This window comes from Mauremys reevesii, linkage group 7, assembly GCF_016161935.1.
Source record: "Mauremys reevesii isolate NIE-2019 linkage group 7, ASM1616193v1, whole genome shotgun sequence".
Classification (NCBI taxonomy): Eukaryota; Metazoa; Chordata; order Testudines; family Geoemydidae; genus Mauremys; species Mauremys reevesii.
The window spans coordinates 70,121,284-70,146,383 of NC_052629.1; the positions used below are offsets into that span (position 1 = coordinate 70,121,284).

General features: G+C 52.8%; 1 protein-coding gene across 1 annotated transcript in view; it reads right to left on the reverse strand.

Annotated features, from left to right (window-relative positions):
• PSD (pleckstrin and Sec7 domain containing) overlaps nt 1-20,736 on the reverse strand; it is a 112,553-nt gene extending 91,817 nt beyond the window's left edge. The window contains exon 1 of the mRNA XM_039546559.1: nt 20,528-20,736. The gene's annotated coding sequence lies outside the window, so the exon portion shown is untranslated. The remainder of the gene's footprint in view (nt 1-20,527) is intronic.
• Nucleotides 20,737-25,100: the final 4,364 nt, after the last annotated feature.

Below are 25,100 nucleotides of genomic sequence, written 5' to 3' on the forward strand. Positions count from 1 at the left end.
TTCTAAGGGACTGAACTGGACCATTGGAGCCAAACCCTCTTTGAACTCTGACTAGGTTTAGATCAAGTTCTAGAGCCAGGCCTCAGCCTTTGTCTTTAGCTCTGGTTGGAAGGGTGCTGTCTTCTGACTGCCATCTCTTTGTGATCAGCTGTGTTTTGTGAATCAGATTAAGCCTTCACGCATCCGAAATGGCATGCAGAATAGATTTGCTTGGCGGAAGTTAGTGGCGCCAAGGAAGGTCAAAATGTGGCTTAGAAGGAAAAGCTAGTGACAATCTTATCTAGAAAGCTGTGGTCGCTGCTCCGTAATAGCCAGCTAAAAACATTCCTCTGCTCAATTTAATCTCATTTCCCCTAATCCCCTCTACTGAGTCCTCTTCCTCCTTGTTATTCAGCCCCTTTCAGTCCTTGTACACGGTTATCATAGCTCTGCCAAACCACATGCAATCCCTTCTCTCTCTTTCTCAGCCAGTCCCTCAAGCCCAGCCACATGTTTGTTCTTTTCAGGACTCTCTGCAATTTATCTATATCTTTCCAGTACTGAGGAGCCCAGAATATCCCAAGTGCAGTCTCACCTGAGCCATATAGGGGATGACTATCCACTCTCTGCTCTGCAGTGAGGTGACACTGACACTGAGATGCCCAGGAATTAATGCAGTAGGTCATGTGTGGTCTCAGCAGAACCATACAGGCCAGATTGGCCTTAGCCCTAGCTTGGATAGGGGAGCGAGCAAGGAACCTTCTCCACCTGAACAAACTCCAGTGACAACTGCAGTTGCAGGCAAGGCCAGTCTTTGCTGGTTCTCTGTAAATATTACAATATGTGAATTGTTTGCACCAGGCTGGTGGCATGAAGAAAGGCAGGCCACAAAGCTGGGAACTCACGAAGGGTTAACCTTGCACATGCAATGCCTCGATGACGAAACTTCTGTAGCAGTTAGTTTATTTTATCATTAATTTATCATTGTATTGCCTAGTGTTATGGTCAACTCATAGAACCATAGGGTTAGAAGGGATCGCAAGGGTCATCTAGTCCAATCCACTGCCAAGATGCAGGATTTGTTGGGTCTAAACCATCCAAGACAGATGGCTACCCAACCTCTTTTTGAAAACCTCCAGTGAAAGAGCTTCCATGACCTCCCTAGGCAGTCTGGTCCACTCTCCTACTGTTGTTATGGTTAGGAAGTTTTTCCTGAGATTCAGTCTAAATCAGCTATGCTGTAGTTTGAATCCATTGCCTTTTGTCCTGCCCTCTGTGGCAAGAGAGAACAACTTTTCTCCAACTTTTTTATGGCAGCATTTAATGTATTTGAAGACCCCTATCATATTCCCCTTAATCTCCTCTTTTCCAAACTAAACATACCCCGTTCCTACAGCCTTTGCTCACATGGCTTGCCCTCCATCTCTTCGATTATCCTTGTTGCTTGCCTCTGGATCCTTTTCAGTTTCTCTACATCCTTTCCATACGGTGGTGACCAAAATTGGACACAGTACTCCAGCTGAGGCCTAACCAGCACCGAGTAGAGCGGTACTATCACCTCCCATGACTTGCATACTATGCCTCTGTTAATGTTATTTCATATATAATCAATGTGTGATAAATAGATTTAAGTTGTAGGTACAGGTAGAAGTAAAATAGGATTATAGAAGTACAAGATTAACAAGTATTTAGGAGAGATGAATGTGTATTAGGTATATAAGTAAAGCATGACTGTAATGGAAGGCCTAAAGGCTGAGGCTGTAAGATTTTACCTTAGTCACACTAGGCCTCAGGCTTACAGATGCTTAACATGAGTGGGTGACCTAAGAGTAACCGGATGCCAGTAAGGTTACAAGATTACTGCAAAGAATGTGCCAATAGGTGATGTTCGGGAAATAGGTTATAAGGTACCATCTAGACACCTGATTGTAACCTCAGGGGATGTCCTGCTTTGACCATGGATTGCCATGGGTACATGCTGTGTGTAGATCCTAATGAGAATAAGGGGAAGTAAGAGAACAACCTATGAAAAACAGGGCACTCCAACATTCCGGGGGTATGGAAGTTCAGATAAGGAAAGGAGGGTTGAAACCCTCATGTGCATATGCATAAGGTGTTAGGCTTCTCAGGCTGTTCTGCTCACCTGTAGCACTCTCTGCTGTTCTGGGTGTGGGCTCCTCAGACAGCTCAGGTCCACCCTTCTGCTCCATTTCCCAGGCTCCATACAGCTCTGCCAACGCAGCACACTCCTTGGCTGAACCCCCGCTCCCACTTTTCCCACTCCACCCCGTGCCCCTTGCACAGCCTGTCACTAACATGGACACAGCTGCCTGCCCCACCCGCTTGGACAGGCCTGATCCAGCTGCCAGTGCAGCCACCTTCTCCCATGGACAGGCTGCTTTTGCCCTCTAGTTTGTCACAAAACATCCATGCCAGGGTGCAGCCCAGGGCTGGAGACCACAGCTGCCATTCATGCCCTAGGCGATCATTTGTAATTGATTTGTAATGGGATCCAAATGGGGCTATTCTTTCTGGAGGCCGGGGGCTGTCAATGCACGGGAGGGCCCTGTGGCCCAGATTCTGCCTCTGGTACACCTGCATGTCTCCTATTGAAGTCATCTGGAGCTGTGCTCCTACAGCTGAGAACAGCTTAGCTCTGTATCTATTGGCAGCCCCTACGTTAGTGATAGTTTGTAGCCTGTCTAGCTTAGGCCACTGGCCGAACCATGCAACAAGCTGAGTGCCCCCAGTTCCTACTGAAGTCAATGGGAATCGAGAGACCCTGGCAGCTCCAGCATCTTTCCAGAGCCAGGGCACCGAGTGGGCTGCTGGGGGTTACCATAATGTAGAGAGCTGACTGCACAGCTTGGACACAGCCTCTGAGTAACCCCTGCAGCTCTCAGGACCATGCTAAACCACCAAACACCCGAGCTGTAGATTTAAAAAGCTGCTGCTGTGTAAACTAATTATTTTATGGGCTGATGATGCACTTATCTGTTACCTCCCCCAGCCTGGTGGCTAGGGATACACTCTCTTGGTGGACTCTTCCACAGATCCTGCTGTACTCTATACTCTAGGCAAACAGACATTAACAGAGAGGTGGATTTCCTCCTCCAAGTCCCCAAACAGACCTAGTCATTTTCACATGTCACTTCCTGCCCTGGACTCTTGTTCAGTGTTGCTATGTGCTGTTAAAAAGTCACCATGCTCCACCCCAGAAGTGGGTGCATGTAAGAAGTGATTTCTGTACGTACTTGGCCAAGCACAGCCTCCCCTCCAAAGCTGGCACAGGTCCATGCCGCAGAGGCAATATTAATCTTAGTCCATAATCTGCACAGGATGACCCTGCCCAGTTGTCATTGCAGAATCCTGCATGGACCTGAGGGCAACCTCCATCTGCAGCTCTTGTTGCCAAGGGACTGGTGAGCAAGGATCTGCAGTGGAGCCAGGATAGCAGGAGATTCCCAGCCCAGACCTCCCTGCAGGGTTTCTTGCCCACAGCTGTGCAGTGCAAGTCAGTGGGATTTGGTCAGCAGTGAAGCACTCTGGGAACCTTTGGGGTGAACGGTGTGATGGAAATGGAAGCTAAGCCTGACACTAGCCCTTCCCAGGAGAAGCTTGAATGTGGGTCCCTGCCGGGTGAAAGCAGCACTCTTCCCTCCTCACTCCCAGGGGACACTGTTCAGGACACAGCTATCACTCCTCATAGGTATTCCATCTGCTCTGCAGAAGGGAGGAAGCTAATAACAATGGGCTGAGTGGGGCACTTCTCCCCCTGCAGGGGAGCCTGGCACCAGGCTGCTCCCTCTTGAGGACAACCAGGCCAGCGAAGAAGGGGCATGGAGTGGGTCCTCAGCTGCTTTGTGGTCAGGACTCACAGCAGCTCAGGATGGGGAGGGGAGCACACGTGAATCGGCTCCCAGCCCCCTCTGGATCCTCCTTTCCTACACAGGGCTTGGAGGACTTGCTGAGTGGGGTGCATGGGCTAGAAAGAGAGGCTCAACAATGGAGGGGGAACTCAAGATGAGCCCTCCAAACACAATGCTTATGGATGTGGGGATGACAAATGCCCCCTTGTACTTTCCCCTGGTTGCAGGGAGCTCTCCAGGCTAATGGGTCCCTATGCTGGCCAGTTCCTATGCTGGGAAAGGATGGGGCCCCCTCAACATCTCTCCAGGAGTCAGTCAGGTGGGGAGACCCATCCCCCCATAGAGGGGGCACCCTGCTGGCTCTGAGTTTCAGGATTTAGAACATTCATATCTCAGAACTTCATGCTGCATTAACACAGTTTTCTACCTATAATATCCAGGTTCTAATGGGTGGTGCACTGAGCTGGGAGTCAGCAGACCCAGGTCTGCCGCTGACTCACTGCATGACCTTGGCTGGTCATTTAAGGCCAGAGGAGTTCAAAGGGGAGCTGTGGGTGCTCAGCCCTTTTGAAAAACAGGGCTTCACCTCACGGTACCTCAGTTTTTGCATCTGCCATAGGATGCTAATACTGACCCACCATCCCAGGGGTAGGGGGATTGAACTTGTGTGTGCGCAGTGCACCGAGGTGCTCTGCTGAGAGGGAGAAGGACAGGGCACATGTGTTGTGTTATCTCAGAGGCGACACAAAATGATGGCAGGGTGTTAAAAGCAGCAGTTTAAATACATTTTTTTTAAATGAAATTCAGCACAGAAAGTTGTTCTAAGCCCAGCCTGGAAAATTCCGATCACTGCGGTGAGAAGTTAGCGAAAGTGGCTAATAGCAGGAGACCAGTGTAGCAGGAGCTTTGAGGCAGAGTAATGAGGTGTCTACATGATCCCCGGCACTGGGGCAAAGAACCTGCCACTAGAGAAACTAAAGCTCACTTTGGTGTAATCTCTATGCTGGGTCCCAGCCGTGGGCTAGCAGGGTTCCCTCTGAGACAGCCAGAAGGCATCCAGTTACCCATCTCTCAGCACCGGACAGGCTCCGGCCCCTCCTCAGTGTTTTATGTCCTGAAAAGCAGGTGCTGAAGGGGAGGAAAGGGGGGATGGAAGGAAGCACTGAATAGCAAAAGGCACACAGCTCCCTGATAATGATAACAGGAAGCCTGGCACCACTTCAACAGCCTCAGTGATGTGCTGTCAGCCAGAGGCTCCGTTCACCCCCAGAACTAGCACACAGTTTGCACTCACACTTAAGTTTCCCACGCGTGTTAGAATCCTGCTGGGGGGAGGGAGTGGGGGTAGAACAGGACTCCAGGGTGGTTTGTGGTAGCACATTTGTTGAACAACAGAAATCTCTCTCCCCAGTGGCTGGTGGGACAGCAATGCCAGGGGCAGCCCTGTCTGGAAAGGGTTGATGAGCACAGTTCTTGTAGGCATGGGCTTGAGAATCATTTTCTAGCTAGTTTGATTGTGCTCTGCTGAGAACGGGGCCTTGTGGGGTGAGGGTAGAACATTCAATCCATCCCTGCTTAACGACGTTGACTTCAGTGATACACCAGTGATTTCTTTATGATGGGGGCCTACCAGAATGTGGGCTGAGGCCTGGTCTACACCTAAACCTTAGGTTGACCTACCTATGTTGCTCAGTGATGTGAGAAATTCACACTCCTGAGAGATGTAGTTAAGCAAACCTAGGCCCTGGTATAGACACTGCTTGTTCAGCGGAAGAATTCTTCCATTGACCTAACTACTGCTGCTCTTGGGTGGGTTAACTACAGCGACAGAAAAAGCTGTCAGTGTAGCAGGTGTATCCATTATAGTGCTGTAGCTGTACCAATGCAACGTCTGTAGTGTAGACACAGCCTGAATCTCTGGTGCCAGGCTGTCTGCTGATGCCACTCCAGTAGCGCCAGGTCCCCCAGCAGTCTGTGCTGACAAAAGATTCGTCCCCCAGGGACTGACTGGAAAAACCCATCTCCAGGAGTGAAAAGCTTCAGGTGTTACTGGCATTTGTGGAAGGTGGGTTTGAGAGGGTGAGGAGTCATGTGAGAGAAGTCAGAAGACAGGAGTGAGACTAGGGAAACAATAGAAAACAAACCCAGAGCCATAGCAACCTCACAATATCTCTGATCAAAACTAGCAATAGTGGGGAGAGGGCTGGATGGCTCAGGGGACAATGGTCACTAGCTCCCGCACAGGAGAGGAGCCATGAAAGGTTCCTAGCACGTGGAAGCTGTTCTTTGGGAAGTGCACTGAGAAGTGCCGGTCCAGCTCCTGGTGGACTGGAGACCAAACCTCAAATCCAACTCAACTGCGCCCTGGAACTACCGAATGCTCACACCCAGAGCCGGTCCCTGCCAGCAGAGTCCGAAGGAGGCTGATGTGGGGAACTTCCCTGCCACTACCCAGCCTGTATCTGGTACATCTATACAGAGAGGTCTTCAGCCTGCAGGGCTGCCACCTGCCCCCCTCTCACCCGCACTGTAACAAGAGCAATGGGATTAGGGGAGAAGTTTCCAGCTGCTTCCTTCTCTTTGGGAGGGCTCAGCCTGCTCTGTAATGGAGCCCCAGAAGGGCTGTGATGGGAGCAGGAGAACGCTGGGTGGGTCCCGCAGAATGGCTCAGTGTTTGGAGTTCAGCACAGATGGTTGTTAATGCCCCTAAGCTTCCAGGCCAATGGCTACATCCTGAGGGCTGGGCAGCGGGAGTGGACAGCTGGACAGCTCAAACGGTAGGAGCGTGGCCATGTGCCAGGCCCAGGAACGAGGCACTACAGTGCCAATCGTCAAAGGTATTTAGGTGCCTAGCACTTACTGATTTCAAGGGGAGTTAGGTTCTTAAATACCTTGAGGAGCTGGGCCTAAACTAACTCTGCTGGCAGCATCAGGCTCCGGGGAGCAGTAGAGGCTAAAACGTGTTGACGTCCCAGACCGCCTTATCCACACTGGGAACTTTTACTGTCTTCATCTCTCCTGAATTCAGCACTTCCTCCTACTCAGCTATGTGTCCTTTTCCTTCCCAGGGAAAGCTGCTGCTGCCTGAGCACAGGGAGCAACCTCCTCTTCTGAAAGCAGGTGCAAACCTGCTCGCTGGGGTGAAAATGGGCATCGGAAACTGCCCCCTGCTGCCTGGGCAGCACACTGCTGGGGAAGCGTCTCTGGAAGAATAACCAGGCTGGGACTTGGCTCTCACACGGCAACTTTTGTTGGCTGCACAAAAACAACTGTGAACATTAAGGGCTGTGTCTGCTACTGTTGACATTTGCAGCAGGCATCACTGGGAGCAGCATCCAGGCTTAATTAGGCCCCCTGCGAGGTAAGCATTGTTACCTCTGTTTTTCTGATGTGTGAAGAAGCTGAGGGGTGGGTAATTGACTCACCCAAAGTCACACAGCAGGTCAGGGGCAGGGTCCTGGATAGAACCCAGGAGTCCTGACCCCTTGACCCCTGCTGGAACAACTAGCCATCATTGCCTCCACAAATTCGCAAAGGGAAAATAGTATTCTGGGACTAGCTCGTGTAGTGTTCCTTTTGAAAGGTCCTGTTTGCCTCCAACAACCTGTACGAATTTCTGCTGAGAACTAGCAAGGGAGGAGGAAAGGGGGTTGGGTGGAAAGACATGCTGAGTTGGCTAATTCAGGGCCATCCCTTCTCCATTTGAATCCACCATTTCCTCCTACTGGCTCTGGGAAATCTTCAGCTGGTTTAATTACACTTTGCTTTGCACAAGGCCAGTGTGTTATTTTCAGATGTTGATATGCTGACTGGATTCACAACTGACCTTTCACTTCAGAGTCCCCCAGGTTACACTGAGGTCTGGTCAATCTCCGTCCCTTGGCCGTGAAGAGAACATTACCCAGCTACTAATGATTCTGCACCCACGACCAGTGCAATATGGTCTAAGGGTAGCACACTGAAGTGGGAGTCAGGAGACCTGGGAGCTAGTCCCAGCCCTGCCACTGAGCTGCTGCGTGACCTTGGGCCACTTCAGATCCCTGGTGCTCATTTTCTCCTCCCACTGTTTGTTGGTCTTGTCTAGTTAGACTGCAAGCTCTTTGGAGCAAAGACTGTCTCTACTGTGTGTTTGTGCTGCACCTAACACCAAAGGGCCCTGGTCTCACTTGCTGTTATAATGCAAATAATAATAATACAGCATGTGTTAATAAACAGAGTCCAGGAGGCAGGCAGGCAAGAAATAAGCAGGTGGAGCATATGGGTCAATGATACACCAGAAAGGTATCATCTACCAGGAGAAAGTCCAGGGAAGAGCAGCAGCAGTTAATGCAGGGTAGGCGGGACTGTCTATGGAAAACAGTAAGAACACTATGGATCCCTGCAGCCTGGCAGGACAGGATAATAGAATGGAAGTAACTGATAGGTTACACGGCTACCCCTCTGATACTTGATAGGTGTAGAAACACCAAGAGTTCCCGGGATGGTTTGGGGAGGTGTAATTATGATTAAGGGATGAAACTGAGTTCAAGCAAATCTAGACTAAATATCAGGGAAGAAACATCCTGACATGAAGATATATTAGGCAGCAGAATCGTCTCCCAAGGGAAGTGACGGAACCCGCATCCTTTGGGGGCACTGAAAATATGGTGAGACCTGGAGAAGAAGCTGTAGGAGAGATCCCGCACTGGCTGCTAGGCAGGAGCCAAGAGGTCATGTCCAGCTCCTATGTGGGTGATCTACTTCCGTAATTAAAACAAGGGTTTTACTCTGGCTGGGTACCAGGATCCACCTCTCATCCAGGTGTCTGTGTGCAGGACACCATCTGCCAGAATGGGATGAGAGGTGGGTGAAAGATTCCTGTGACATCAGAGAGGCCCCTGCCTGCCATGCGTGACCAAGAACAATGGTCAATGGGGTGGGGTTGCACAGGGCTCATGGTAGACAGAGCTGGCCCCATGAATTAAATAAATCTCTTCTTCCCCCCTCTTACTCAGAGTCTGTCCTCTGGGCTGATACGTACTGTCATGAGCCATGTGGTGAAGTCAACCTATTGCTAGGAGGTTAGATATAATCTGATCATTGGGAAGGACGCTCAAGGGATCCCCAGGAAAGGCCCAATCTGGGGGGTGCTGAGCACCCCCAACTCTCAGGCCCTGGGAAAGAGCATTGCAAAGCTGCAGCTGGAGAAAGAGACCCTGCCCCCCTGCCCCTTGAGAGGGTTTTTTTGGGGGAAGTTACACAGGGCTTGGCTAGACCAACACTGTTTGCGACTAATCAAGGGTGCACTAGTCTGCTGCGTGCTGTCTGCATGGACCCTGCTGCCCCACACTAACTTGGATCTATGCTGCTTTGAAATGGGACTAGGTTAAAGCGCACTAGGGAATGGTTAGCCTGGGGCAGCAGGGTCCAGGTGTACTGGTAGCGCGCGGCCGGCTGATGCAGGGTAGGTTCACACCCCAGCTTTCTGTAAACTAAATGTTTGCATTGACAAGCCTCCAGGGACCACCACCACCTTCACTGCCAGGCAAAAACGTATTTGGCCAGTTTGGCACCAGCTCATTCCATCAGCCAGCGGCAGTTGTTGAACTCTCTCTCTCAGGGAAGAAGGGGGCATGTTTTGGTGGTGCACTGACCTCCTAGTAATACATTAATACTGGTGCTTCCAGAGCACCCATCCTCTAAGAGTCCCCAAAGTGCCTCCTGAACAGAATTCAGCCTCACAACACAACCCTGAAATGGAAAACGCCACTCCCAGCACAGATGGGGAAACTGAGGCACAGCGGGGTTAACTGACTCACCAAGGTCAAATAGGAGCACAGCTGGGAATACAAGCCGGGAGTCTTGGTGTCAGGTCACCTGCCCTAACCATTATGCAACAGTCTGAAGGGATCCTAAAATATACACCTTTGACCATCAGGGAAATGCCAAACGATATATCTTATAATTTTAAGTGAGTTATTCCATGCTTATATGTCAACCCCCCTCTTGGTGGACACACTGGGTATTCAACCAGGGACCTCAAGAGCTGCATGAATCGCTACAGTTTGAGTGAAAGAGCCAAGCCTCTGTGGGTGGTGGCTATAGCAACGCCTAGCCTGTGGATTGGCACAGAGTGGGACTTGCATCCCTCATCACATGCAGAGCGGTGTCCCCCTAGCAGGGCTGCTGCTAAGTATCTGCAAAGCAGACCAGCTTGGAGGATTGGGGCCTACATGGAAATTTGCCTGCCTGTAAAATTCACAAGTCAGTCACAATTCTCATCCCAGAAAGGGTGACCAACAGCGGGTGGATCAGGTGATGATTACCTGTTCTGTTCATTCCCTCTGGGGCACCTGGCATTGGGCACTGTCGGAAGACAGGCTACTAGGCTAGATGGACCTTTGGTCTGACCCAGTAAAGCCGTTCTTATGACCACCTCCTTGTACAAAGGGAAATTTTGCTTCATGGAGCAATGGTGGGGGCAGCTTTCAGCACAGCGGAGATCTCTTCCCTTGGGGGAGAACTTCTGGCTCCCCACCATGGCAACACAACAGGAAAGAGATTCCCTGGGAACTGAAGGTGCGCTTCATGTTCTGGATCAGGGCCCGCATGCTCTTATCCTTTCTAGTTTTCTAGTCACCAACTTGCACAGGGGGTGAACTGTCCAAGGTGGATTGAATGCAAACAATGCCCCAGAGTGCTTTAAAGCTAATCCACAGCAGCCATGCCACCAGGAGACCTGCCAGTGAACGGATAGTTCAGAATCTGTACCATTGCTGCGCTGGATCGCTGGCCCTCTCAGACATCAAACCCCTCTCAACACATTCATGTACAGCAGAGCAGCAGGACCCACTGAGCCACATAGGTGTGGAGCAGACCTATACAGAAGAGATAAGGGACTCTAAGAACCAGGATGGAGTTGAGGAGAGGTTTCTGGCTCAACTGGGCAACCCTTTATAATTGGCCCTGGTAGCGCTGCCTAGTTAGGTTTTCTGACACTTATAAGACCCTGTTTTCAGTTGCTTATAATGCTGCCAAACTTTAACCTTGTGGGCTCAAATTTTCCATGCAGGCTCAATTGTCTTGCAAAGTTTCAGCCAAAATGGTTCAACTGTTTCAAAGAATGAGGCTAGGGGTAAAATACATTGTTCTGCACTGTTAAAAAGATTCTGATGACCTGTTCTTTGACTGCCTCTATTACTCCTGTGCTTCTGCTGAAACTTGGCAGGGGATGGGGGGCGTTTGTCAGGAATGTGCCTTTTGCTGTTCCTGTGAAAAATCGGCTCAACTTTGGCAGAGTTCCGAGACCCTGAAAAAATCTCACTTTGCACGTGCCCAGTAGAGACTTTGCTTTTAGCAGCTTCTGTGCACACCAAGCATGCTTGAGCCTTTCCCACCGCTGACCAGACTGTGTGTGCACTATCCTCACAGACTGGTGGAGCATGCTCCCTCCAGCCCTGGGCTGAGGGCAATTCCTTCATATTTATAATTGCAAGGAGTCTGTCCCTAACTCTGGGCACTTTGGACAAACATTTACAATACACACCACCGAAGGAGGAAAATGCCCCAGGACAGAGACCTGCTCCAGTTCAGTACCTCCTCCTACTAACTCACCCCAATGCAGCCACCAACTCCCTCGGCCCTGCCCCCCAGGCTTCCCCACCTAGAGCAGCTTTGCAGTGTGCTGGGAAAGGCAACAAACTCAGGCTGAGTTGGACTGAAGTTCTAGAGTCAAGGAACCCCCATGGAGGACCCCTGCCAGCAGCTTCCGCTTTATTAAACCAGGGATGGTTACCCGAAAGCTGCTCCACAGCAACTGCAGTGGTATCACCTTGGCAAACAGCTGGTCATTGAGACAGCCAGGTCCAAACGCTACTCAGGGCTTTACAAATCAACACCAACGCTGGAAGCTGCATCTGGAAACTAACAGGCAGTCCAGACTAAGGAGCCCCAGTGTGATGTGATGTGCACGCAGCACCCCTTCATAGCTGGGCAGGTGTGTTTTGGAGTGACTTCAGTTCTGCAGGTCCCACGGGGTAGCCCGATGGAGAGTGCTTTGGCGAGTCTGCTCTCCAGGTGAGTAAATGTAACGAAGGCCCTGAATCGAGAAGCAAAGGTTACATCCTTCTCATGGGACATGGATGGGAAATTTGCTCCTAACCACAGCTGCTACCTGTGCATCCAGGAAAAGCTGGGATCTTCCACGAACCCCAAATCTACACTAGGTGCGTTCCCTCCATCAAGGGAGTTGATCTCATCTTCATCCTCTATTCCGGATGCTCCCCCACAATTTACCACTGCCACAGGAAGTGAGTCCGGACTGAGCCTCTGGTGGGCAGCTAGCCCTTCTCCAAGCCCTGATCTCAGCCAGACGCTGAGGAGCTGACTCAGTCACCCAGACAGAGGCGTGAAGGTGGTTGTCAGGATACTGAAGCATATGGAGCATAGATGGGGTGACAGTAACTCCCCAAGGCTACTTTCAAACAGGGACAGTTGCTTTGGGCTCTCCCATCAGCCCCTTAGGAACAACTGTGGCAGCAAAGCTTCATGGTCGGGGGACTAACGGCAGCTGGCACCTCTAGGAAAATCAGTATGGGCATTTGAGCTTCATCCATTGCAACAAAGTCAACACAACCGGTGCAGTTTGCCATAAACGGGCGTCAAGCCTGACTGGTTGGGGTCATGGAAATTCAAGGACTCCAGGTGCTGCCAAAACTGCCTGGCCGTGACCTCACCTGGAATAATCCCCCAAGAAAGGGAGATGGAGACAGGCCACTGGCTGGCAAGAACTTCAGCATCAAGAGGTTGTTTCTTACGCTAAGGCCAAACAAGTGCTGCCTTAGGCTGACAGGCACCGTGCCCTCCTGCAGGGAAACGATGACAATCTCCATGAACAATGGGCCCAATGCCTGCCCCAGCCCCCGCCATCCAGGGAGGATGTGGCCGCAGCCCACACGGAAGCCACAGGACCCTGATCTGTTAGCACAGAGGCATACAGCTTGGGCTGGGGCAACTCTTTCTTCAGAATAAACAGCGATTCCTCATGGCCAGGTGTAGTGAGGCGGCCTGGCTCCCGACGGCCCCTGAGAGGGAGGAACCGGAACAGCCACCTCAGTGGGCGGAGCCACCGCCGCCTGTCCCCGCCCCCCGGAAGTCAAGGGGCGGGACAGGAAGTATAAAAGCCCGGCCTCAACACTCAGTTGGAGCCCAGCGGCCGGAGAGGACGGACGCTCCTGTTCAGGCTCCTGCCGGACCGAGCCTCCCTCGAGCCAGGTACCCGGACGCGGACGGACCGAGCCTCCCTCGAGCCAGGTACCCGGACGCGGACGGACCGAGCCTCCCTCGAGCCAGGTACCCGGACGCGGACCGACCAAGCCTCCCTCGAGCCAGGTACCCCGAGGTGGACTGGCCGAGCCTGCCCCGAGCCCGGTACCCCGAGGAGCTGCCTGAGCGTTCCCATGACCCGAGTCCGGAGGAGCAGCCCGACCTAGAGAGCCCTCAGCACGCCGAGGAGCCCATGGTGTGGGACCCCGCTGCAGAGCCCAGCGAGGAGCAGGTACCCATGGAGGGGGAGATGGGAAGTAGCCCGGGGGTAGCTGACCCCAGTCTGGCTATGACAGAGGAGGAGCCGATGTCGGTGTGTTTCGGTCAGGACCCCACCGACACTGCAGCGGATCCACGCCGCTGCTAGGGCCCCGGGCTGGGACACAGTGGAGTGGGTGGGCCTGTGTCCCCCCTGCCACCCCACTCACGGGTGGCAGACTCCCCCTCCCACCAGCGCTCAGGCCTAGAAGCCTGCACGCACCTGCTGTTGCTCAGCTCCTGTCCGAGGACCTGAGCTCCTTGAACTATTGGTTGCTGCCCCGCCCTGACCTAGGGCTTGGGCATACTGACTATTATTATTATTGCTCAGCTCCTGATACAAGGACCTGAGCCCTGAACTATTATTATTGCTCAGCTCCTGATGCAAAGACCTGAGCCCTGAACTATCATTGCTGCCCACCCTGACTAAGGGCCTGGGCTTCCTGACTTTGTTAGGGCTCAGCCCCTGATGTAAGGACCTGAGCCTAGAACTGCTCTGTTGCTGCCCCGCCCTGACTAAGGGCCTGGGCTTCCTGACTTTGTTAGTGCTCAGCTCCTGCCATAAGGACCTGAGCCTTGAACTATTGTTTATTACCCGCCCTGACTAAGGGCCCGGGCTTCCGGAACTATTGCCATAGCTCAGCTCCTGAGACAAGGACCGGAGCCCCTGGGACTATTGTTTGTTGCCTCACCCTGACCTAGGGCTGGGGCTTACTGACTATTGTTGCTCAGCTCCTGACGCAAGGACCTGAGCCCTGAACTATTATTGTTGCTCAGCTCCTGCTGTAAGGAGCTGAGCCTAGAATGGCTGTGTTTGGGGCCCCGCCCTGATTGAGGGCCAGGGCTTAGCTTGTTAACTTTGTTACTGCTCAGCCTGCAGGGGGATCTGAGCTCCCTGGATTCTTGGGTGCTGCCCCGCCCTGAGCTAGGGCTTGGGGCTTACTGACTTTGTAACTGCTCAGCTCCGGCTGCCAGGACCGGAGCCTAGAACTGGTTCGCTGCCCCGGCCTGAATGAGGGCCGTGGCTTATTGACTGTATGGGTGCTCAGCCTGCGGAAAGGGTCTGAGCCTAGACCTAGTGTCTGCTGTCCCGCCCTGACTGAGGGCTGGGACTCATTGCAGTAACTGTGTGCCTTCTGTTCCGCCCCTGCTTGAGGGGCAGAACCCCAAAACCTTCAGAACCCAGAGACTGATTGGGGCCATGTAGTGAGGCGGCCTGGCTCCCGACGGCCCCTGAGAGGGCACGGCCCCAACCTCGGACTATTACACCAGGGGAGCCAAACACAGCCAGCCAGGACTTGCTAGTTGGCCAGTCCTCCTGCTCAGGGCTTGGTAGGCGGTACGGTAAAGGGGAAGAAATACCTTCTTTGCCCCCCAGAGTCAGAGCAGAAGATCACAACAGATCTGTATTTCAGTTGCCCATATATGAGGGGAGCTCTCATGGACCTCCCCTCCCTCTTTATCTGCTGCATGCCACATGTGAACCATGAAGCCAGCAGAAGGTGTTCGGGATCCAGGGTATCGATATTTGAGGACTTAAGTCCAACCAGACCACCAGCAGAGTGGGCAGTCTGGTGAGATGCACCATGTACCTGGAGATGCACCAGTTCCATAAACAGCAAAGGGCAGAACATCAAAATAGTCCCTTCACCCTGGCAGGAGGGCTGTGCCTGAGGGGGAATAGTGGGTCCCTCCACGCACTCCCTGAACCTCAGAGCCATGTCCAGAGAGCAACCAGCTATGTGAGTTGTGCTAGAAACCCGCCGGCTCTCACATATGGGTGTCACACACCTGGAGATCTTGGGCTAACGCAGATGGACTATCATCTGCACATCCACCAAACTCACGCAGAGCAATCAGCCTTGGTGACTCGGAAGCCACTGGAGCGAGGAATTCAGTCAGTTCACAAAGGGGCTGGGCAGCATGGCAGGGCGACCTAAACACCCAAACCAGTCAGACCTTTGTCTGTGGGACTCACAGACAAAGTAAAGACACTCTGTCAGATATAGTTTTTGGGGTGGGAGACCTGCAGTTAAGGCCAGATGCAAACAACACAGCCTGCCCACCTCCCCAGTCTTTCCTCACCTCCTCCTGACCCTCATGCCCAGACAGAGACACAACTGTGTCAACAGCAACCCTGCAGCGTGCTCCAGCCAGGACTCGGATAGAGGTGCAAAATCATGAAGGCTGGTAGCTCTTAGCCACCACTCTCACATTTAACAGCACAAAGCAGGATCACCTCTGGTTAGTGAGTAGAGACATCAAGCAAACCAATGGCACTGAAATGAACCCTCTCAGCCCACGTATACACACACCTCTTACACAGGAGACTGGCTGTAGCTCTGCCCCTGGGGGATGGGCTGCTTTTTGCTGCTATGGCACTGTCATTGGGAGCTGTCCACGCATGCCCCCAGTTAGCTGAACATGGACCTACGGACCCAGTCATGACCATGGCTTCTCATGAATTGCTGCACGGACCCCTTCTGGCATTAAGCAACCCCATTGCTGGTTTATTATTGATCATTTCACCCATAGTCTTTAAAGCAGCGCTTTGTCAACGCCTTCTCCTCAACACCAGGTTCTCCCAGCACCTTTTCATAGGTACACTGCTTCATTCCCCAGCCCCAACAGTCAGCCAACAAGAATATCCTCCCATCTCGTGACAGAGTCTGTTTGCTATTTGAATCTCTGTCCTCCCTGGGCCTATCTTCTTTCCACTGTCCTCTTTCTGACCTTCCCTTAGGATTCAGCTTTCCACAGAGATTTCCCCTCAGCCCCTCCCTGGGCTATTCTTCTGATGCTTCCTCCATTTTCCCTTTTGCAGCTGCCTAGCTATCTTCTAAAGCAGCTGTTGCACCCCCATTAGCCCAGCCTGGGAGCACCAGACAAGTCATCAGGGACGCTGGACTTGCTTCATTTAAAGGAGCCAGCCACTCTTTGCCAGGCACCCTGCCTGCAAGGATCTCAACGCATTTTACAAACAATACATTCAGCCTCATAACATCCTCACCTTTGTAAAACAGAGAAGGGTTATTACACCCATGGGGAAACTGAGGCACCGAGCTGCTGAGGCCTTGGCTCTCTCAGTGGCTGAGTATGGTGTGGATGGACAGGGAGGAGGCACAAGCAATGCAGGGAGCTGGTTGCAGTTCCTTGATTTAGGCCTGACCAACCCTGCACAGCATAAGGGCAGCCCTGATGTCACTGGAGGACCACCTCTGTCATATGCATCCTGTGTGACCTTAGACAAAGCGCATCTCTCTCCCCAACAGAAGTTGGCCCAGTAAAAGGTCTCACCCCACCCGCCTGGTGTCTCTTCGTTCAAACCACTCCGATCCAGCTCCTCAAGGTGTTTAGGGGCCTGGCTCCCAGTAATTGTTGAATCTGGGCCAGAATTTCACAGGTGCCTTGTGGGATTTTCAAAAGCCCCTAAATAGGTTTGAACGTTCAAAAATCTAGGAGCCTAAATGCCTTTGACTTGCTGGACTTCTGCACCTTGGTTCCCAGTCTGTACAATGGGATGAGAGCACTTCCCCACCTCCTGGGGTGTTGTGACAATGACGATTGGGTACCCTGGTGATGGGGGCCAGACAAGTACCTTAGAGAGGTAGGCAGGTGTCACTGACAGGCAACTGCCCCACAGGATGCCCCCTTGTGGCGCAGCATCACCCTGCAGGTGCGCTGACCTCTACTCCTCCGCCTGGCTCTTGTACAATACCACTCCCAGGCCAGAGTACTGTGAACTGAGATTACCCCTGCGAGGGGTCTTGTTTATTACATCTCTTATGGTACATCTCCAGTGCATCCATGGACTCCCCCTTGATTCAGGGTTCCCACAGCCTTCCTCCTTGGGGGCAGCATGGATAACTCTGGCTGGCTGCAGACCTGTCAGCTCCTCCAAGCTGGCCCAGTCCAGGTCTGGGTCAGCAGACAAACTTCTTCCAAGCTCTCTGCCCCCTTTCTGTTTGGCTTCTCCTGCATCTCCCGGCCTGACCTGATTTTGACATGACCGATCTGTCGGGTGGCTTCCCCACCTGGGGAGGAGAGCCGAGTGAAGCATAGATGGGGCTTACGTCTTAAAGGGCCAGTCACCCTGTGACATACCCCTCAAATTGCCCCCCATGTTGGCACGCAACCAGCCAACCATGGCGATCAAACTGCCCACTCCCCCTTGGCAGGGAAGCTCGCACCGCTGTCCAGGCTGTGAGTAATGGGGGGCATTCAGTTCCCAGGTCTGTCAAACCAGCTCTCAAAAATCATGACAGAAATAGCATATTATTAAGAGCAGGAAGGACGCTCAGAAGCAGTAGCTGGGCTCCACCCTCAGGAAAGCAGCTGAGGAGTGGTACTTTGGGCCCAGGTGCTGGAGGACACTTGCTCACGAGTCTACCTGCGTGGTTCTTTTGTCAGGGGACACTTTGTACAGCCGCGACTGCTAATAGCAGTCATCAGCATTGCATTATTTGTAGAGAGTGGCACGGAGTTCAAAGAGATCTGACTTAAGCCAGGACTGGAGAAATCGACTGAAATGCAGTCAGGGGCCAGCACTCTGTTTCTGGTTGGAAATGCCACCATACATAGTAACACAGATTACACGGGGCTGGTGCTTGGACAGAGGTGGTATGCTTGAGGAAAGGTCAGGCACCTTCTGGCTGATCCAAGAGCCAGCCTTCAGGAGCAAATTTAGCACTGGATTGGCAGCCCTAGAGATGGAAATGCTCTCCTTTGCTACAGCATGGGCATGCCCTATGTTTATCCATAGCACGGGCACAAAATATGCCCTACTAATTCCTTGGTCTCTCTGCCTAGACCCCCTACACAGAGAGACAATTAGTTCCATCACTTCTGTCCATTGAGACCTACCAAACTCATCTCCCATGGCCCTGTTAATGTTCTCTTGCCCCACCCCAGAACGGCCCAGCCACTTAACCCTTGGCTGTCTCCCCGTCAGCCTGTTGCAGGGCTCCAGACACGGCCCTTGGTGATGCTGGGGTAGGGGCTTCTTTGCCTTACCAGCCTCTCTTAATTGTTACTGACACTGTATGAAATTCATCAGTGGCAGCCAGACCCACCCAGCATGGCAGCCCTGAAAAGCAGGGGGAAAGCAAGGAGAAACAATCACTTCTATTTTTAAAGAAGCCCTGCACAGAGTTGTTATGGTAACTGCACTAATAAGAGAACACATCCCTTCTTCTCTGCCCGACTCAACGACACAGCGATGGGGGAAACATCCTCCCACACCCCTTCCGAGTGCCAACAGGAGGGGGACCATCCATGTGAGGGGAGTGGGTGGGGAGGAGGGCAGACAGAAGGAGCCTAGGGAGGGTGATGGGCAGAGGAAAGGCGGGGGATGGTAAAAGGGCGGGGGGGGTGACAGAGTGGAGAAGGGTAAGGGGCTGAGGGGGCTGGATGGGAAGATGGGGGTTGGTAGCAGGGGGAGATGGAAGTCAAGGGCACAGAGAGGGCTAGAGGGAAGATGGGGGTCAAGTGTGCAGAGGCAATATGGGACAGGGGCAGACTGTGAACAGGATAGGCAGGAGGGAGGGGGACAGTGGGGGAGGTGGGGAGCAGCTTGAGGGACAAACGGGGGGCTGATGGGTGTGAGAGCCAGAGACAAATGATTTGCAGCCTGGGGGGCCCAAAGGAGTTGGGTGAACTGAGAGTCCCAGCACTTTTGGGGGAGCTGCATGGGCTGCTTCTCTGGGGGAACCTCCCTGGGGGGAGGGAAGAGAGGCATCATGGAAAGGAAAAAGCATAACCCTGCAGAGCCACCTCCAGCAGTGAAGGGAGAGGGGCAGGGACCCAGGAAGTGTGTTAGAGAACTAGACACCCTGCAGCCTGGATTTCCCTGGGAAGGGCTTGGACCTTGGCAATGGGTGTGATCAATCAAACCTTCCCCACTCCTCTCCTCCTCCCTCACCCTGTAGCTTCCCTCCCATCTCACTAGGGGCAGGTGAGGCAATCTGAAGTGGGAACAGCAGGAGGCACTGGAGTTTATAGGGTGCCTGATGGGAGAGGGATTGTCTGAGCTGAGAGCCCCCCGGCTGCTTCCTTTCTGCCCCAGGAAGATCTGGAGCCATGCCGCACTGGAGATGCAGAGAGGAAATGGAGCAGATCCTGCTGCCTCCAGCTCTCTCTCACCTCCAGCCTGTCCTGGCTCCTTCCCGAGTCAGAATGGCCTGGCTGGCCCCCTGGCACTCTCGGGGTGTGTGTGGGTGAGGGCAGAAGGTTGAGAGTAGAAGCCCCACACTGGGTGCACCATGTGTGGCTGGCTTGGCATCTCCTTTCTGATATATTCATGCCCTATTCCCTCTTCTCCACCCAACCACAGCCCCATACATAAGGGGATGCACCTAATGGGCACCCACCCCTGTGTGGCCATGCACCTGCCAGCACACCAGAACCTGGGGCTCCCCGCCCCCTTCGATCTGATAACTGCTGGGTGAGAGGGGACAGAGGGGCAGTGGGAGAGATGGGGGGCAGGGTAGTAAATGGGGGCCAGGTGGGGGCAAGGGACAGACAGAAGGGGTGGAGGGAGAGGGTGGGGGAAGGGGTCACTATGGAGGGGGGAGGGGCAGGGATGGTGGGGTCAGGCTGAGGCGACTGAGGGAGAGCCAGGCCAGCGTGGGGGAGCTGAAGACAGGGAGGGCTGGGGGCTGGAGAGGTGGGGCAGTGTGAGGATGCTGAGGAGGGGTGGGTGGGGGGAAGGGGCTGTGTGGTGCTCTGGCAGGCAGGGGTGTCTGGGTGGGGGACGTGTGGGGCTGGAGAGGGGTAGGGGAGGACATCTGTGAGGCTTGGGGCAGAGTGGGGAACAGAGGCTGGGAGAGGCAGGTCTGGGGGACTGGCAGGAGGGGATGTGGCTGGAGGCAGAGGCTGGATGATGTGTGGGTGAGGGAACTGAGTGTGGGACAGAGGCTGGGTTAGACGATGAGGGGCAACAGTGGAGGGCAGAGAGGCTGGATGAAGGGCAGAGGCTCTGGGTGGGGGGCTGGGGCTGCGGGGTGGGCAGAGGGGCAGGGTGTTTCGGGGGCAGGATCGGGTGTGCATGGGGATGGGGGAGGGCGGGATCTAGGTGGGGGCAGGGCGCGGTGCTCTCTTCCCCCCCCCCCCCCACTTACCGGCAGCGCCGCCCCGGTCGGGCGGGGGTCCCGGCTCCGCGTGGTGCTGAAGGGACAGCTCCAAGCGGGCAGCCCAGCGCGCATGCGCACCGCCAGCCCCTCCGGCTGCTCCTCCGGCCGGGGAGGAGCGAGATAGGAGCGGGGGGAGGTGGGGTCAGTTGTGTACGAGTCTGTGTGAGGGATGGTAGTGACTGTGTGTGGGTGTGAGGGGTGGTGACTGTGGGTGTGGGTGTGAGTGGGTGGTGGTGATTGTGTGTGGGTGTGAGGGGTGATGGTGACTGTGTGTGGGTGTGAGTTGTGGTGCTGATTGTGTGTGGATGGGTGTGGCTGTGAGGGGTGGTGGTAACTGTGGGTGGGTGTGAGGGGATGGTGGTGATTGTGTGTGGGTGTGAGTTGTGGTGGTGATTGTGTGTGGATGGGTGTGGCTGTGAGGGGTGGTGGTAACTGTGGGTGGGTGTGAGGGGATGGTGGTGATTGTGGGTTGGTGTGAGTTGTGGTGGTGATTGTGTGTGGGTGACATGGCTGTGAGGGGTGGTGGTAACTGTGGGTGGGTGTGAGGGGATGGTGGTGATTGTGGGTTGGTGTGAGTTGTGGTGGTGATTGTGTGTGGGTGGCATGGCTGTGAGGGGTGGTGGTAACTGTGGGTGGGTGTGAGGGGATGGTGGTTGTGCATGGGGTGATTCCAGGCCCTTTCACACAGGATGGACACTCGGTGGTGCTGGGCCAAACACTGCGTGCACAGAGCTGAGGCTGGTCCCTGGCCAGCGTGCTGGGAGGGGGGGTCTTCATCTATGGCCGGGGCCTGCCATCAGGAGCAGGGTGGGCCAATCTCCATGGCACTACAGCAGAGCCGTGCCAGCTTCCCCCACCCCAAACTGTGCCCTGCCATACCCCCAGCCAGCACAGCCCTGATGTGCCCCCCGGCCTCCGCAAGCAGTGCAGCACAGACACCCCCGACAGTCACTCAGCAAGCCAGGCATTAGCTCCTATCTGAAATTTTGCATCTGGAGGCCAGTCCTCACATGTGCGCTGCAGAGATGCAGGCAGAAGCCAGCCAGAGGAGGCAAATGGGGCTTTACTGATCCCTGGGGATCCTATCCTAAGTGGCAAAATCTCCATGGACGCTATGGGGAGCCTTTCCCGTGAAATACCTCTGCATTTCTGGGGGGAGGGGCCTTCCCTCACCCAGAAATCAAGCAGTGGCCCGGTGGGCTGGACTGTGGGCCCTTTAGGGCCTGATCCTGAAAGCTGCTGAGTACTTGGTCCTCCATCCACTGAAGCACATGCTTACCTCTAAGCATGTCAGGGGGCTCATTCAGCATGTGCTCCAGTGCTTTGCTAGATCAGGGCCATAGTATTAGGTACCTTGCAGGATCCAGCCCTTGATGCCAGAGACCATGGGGACCGAGTGGAAGAGAAATGCAGTGTAAAGCAAATGATTTTCTGGCTGTATGTCATTGCCCCTTTCCTACCTCCATTCATGAGATCCATGCTTCTTTCCCCTCATGCTTCCCTTTTTTGACTGCTATACACCTGGATCCAAATACAGCACTGGTGTAAAGGGACATGACTGTATTCATGTTGGTTTGAGTTGCAGCCCCTTAGAGCAGGTCTCATTTTGGGGTACCATTATGGGGTACTTCCTTGCAGTTATACAAGCTTGAAAAGCTGCTTAGCCCACCTGCAATGTTTAAAAACAAAAGAAATGCAACAGAACATCTAATTTGCCTTTTATGTTCTGTTTGTTTTTTGCATTTCACTCAGCTTGGCTCAGATGGGTCAGTTTCACTTCATCTTTAGCCAGTTTCTCTCCCAGGTTCTCATGCGCTAGCCCAGTGCTAGCCTGTTTAGGTTTCTAACATTATTAATTATTTGTATAGCACCAAGAGATGTATTAGGCGTGTATAAAGACAGGGACTAGTTTCTGAGCTGAGTTCCACCAGTGTAGATCCAGAATCACTCCTCAGCAAGGGAATTAGCTGAGAGCAGAATCTAGTTCTGCCCCAAAAACTTACAGTCTAAAGAGCAGGGGGAATGTTTAAAGGTAAATGGTTTTAATTTCAATGTTTTTAAAATCTTGATTCATTTCAGCATAACAGGGTTAGGAATACATCTGCCCACATGTTCTGTATTTTTAACAACATTGACATTTTTCTCCTAAATCACTTGACGTATGTAGCCTCTTTACATTTTGAAATATACCACCACAAAACACAGCCCTACTAATTCCTCTCCCCGCATAGGTCCTGCCAATGTCTTCTCCCCTTTAATTGTCCCAAAGCTCACAGACATGCAGTGGGGCAATGAAAAGGACATGGCAGCAATTCAGATACCAGCTGCACAATTCTCTCTCTCTAGCATTGCACTTTATCAATGCTGACAGCTGTACTTGGTTGAAGGGATCTCTGGTCAGGGTCACATAGAAGAGATCACTTTTCATTTCCCCTCATGGGGCTGGCATTTCCAGTGGTAGTCTGAATTCTAGGCCTTTACCTGTCTCCTTGGAACCATCATCCCAAGGAATTTCACAGACTCTGTATTTTCACCACGGAACAAAACTTGTTCTGGTTTTACACGTGTAAATGCTTGATCCTTCCTCTGTCTGACAGGGTAGGGGAAATACGATCCGGAAGGCAAACTCTGGGCCTGGGCACCTGAGCTCAGCCACCAGCTGACCTTGGGCAAGTCATGGGTGCCCACACTTGAAAAAGTGGCCTCTGATTTTGGATGCCAACATGAGATACCTAAGGCCTAATTTTCAGAGGTGTCACCCGATCACCACCCCTAGAGTGCCCCCTTGTGGCCTGAGGTAGCTCTGCAGGCACCTGCCCTCAGTTCTTTCTGGGTTCTCTGCAATAATTCCTCCCTTCTACAAGGATTTGGTCCTCCAGCTACATCACACTTTCCAGGTTATCCAAGTCCAAAACAAACCGAGTGTCTCTCTTCCTGCTCTCTATCCAACAGCGTCTCCCAGGGCTTCTTGCTTGGAGTCTGACCTCCCTGGCTCTTCCCCACACCTGTGCTCCTATTTCTTCCCCAAGAGATAATTTAGTCACATGACCCACTCGTCATGTGACATTACCCCTTGAGTCACCGGGTCACAAGTGGAGCTGGGCCTGTTACCTGGGTGAGACGGCAGCAGGAAATAAATCAATGGGGACACGGCCGTCTGACCAACAGATGGTTGACACAAACAGTATAATACAAGACTGCTCTAACTTAAAGCTACACCTCATTTAGTCTCAAGTACTTACGGTTCACAACAGGTTAGAAAAAACACCCCAACCCTCACATAATTACTGAAGTCTGGATTGGTTTTCGAGTGGTACAGCAACAGATGTCCAATGGCCCATCAGATATGTCCACAAAGTGATCCAACTGGCCCAAATTTCTCCCCCCTTATTTATTTTTATTATGACAATAACATGTCAATCAAAAAAACTTGTTAAGCAAGCAATTTTAAAGGTTAAGCAAGAGGTTTCCTCAGACCGTTAATTAGAAAGATGTGTTTTTGCAAAGTCCGCAGGCTTGAGGACCCTGACAAACACATCCCAGAGGGCAAATAAGTTTCCTGTTTTATAAAAACACATTCCTCAACAATTCCAACAGAGATCTTATCAGGAAGGATGCAGGGCAAGGCTCCTTTCTTATGGCTGCTCAAGCACTCCTCCCCTCCTGGGTGAGCTATGCTAAGGCTGCTGCATAGGCCCACTAAAGGCTACTGACTTGGCTGTTTTAGGCAATAAGCATGATAATTGACATTCCAACTACCAGTAGTGGTCCAGGCAATTTACCGATCCACCAAGATCTCCCCGTATAGGCCCATCTCGCCTTAAAGATGCTAGTCACCCTGTGACCACATCTAATACTTCTATCAAAGTCAATGGGAGCTGTTGGTGCTGAAAATCTGGCCCAAGTCTGGCCCCCAGATTCAAGAGGCACTTTTGAAAATGGGAGCCTTAACCCCCCTGTGCCTTACTCCACTCTCCCACTGACCACAACAGCGTAACCTCCCATTCACACAAATGTCAGTAGATCACAACCTGGCTCTGTTGAGATTTCCCGTCTGTAGCACCCCAATCCTGGCCTGCCATGCAGGGGTGTTGGGAGACTTATTTTCCTAATGTTTGTGAGCTGTGCCCAAGATGCTATGGGAGGGCAAACTATGGTAACCTCCTTCACTAGGCCAGGACCTGCAGGAAAACCGCACCCAGCCCAAGAAGCTAGAAGCTCTCCAGGTATGAGGTAGCTGCCACAGAGGAGAGGATGTGAAAAGTGCTCTCTTGAAGTCAGAGTCTGTAATTACATTACTGGGAGAGGCTGGTAGGTCCTGGGACAGGCTGCCTTGCAAAAAAGCCACACTCATTCTGGCCACCGGTGTTGAGGGAACCCAGTGGCAATCTCTGTGTAATGCAGTTTACTGCCTGCTGGAAACCCTGGCTATTTCAAAACAGGAATGAACAGCAGTTTCAGGTCCTGCTCCTGAGTCTCCCAGCCCATGAGTAAGGCTTTGCAGTCATATTTCCTTACACCATTAAATGTGCTTCTCTGTTGCTGTGATGGAGCCACACAA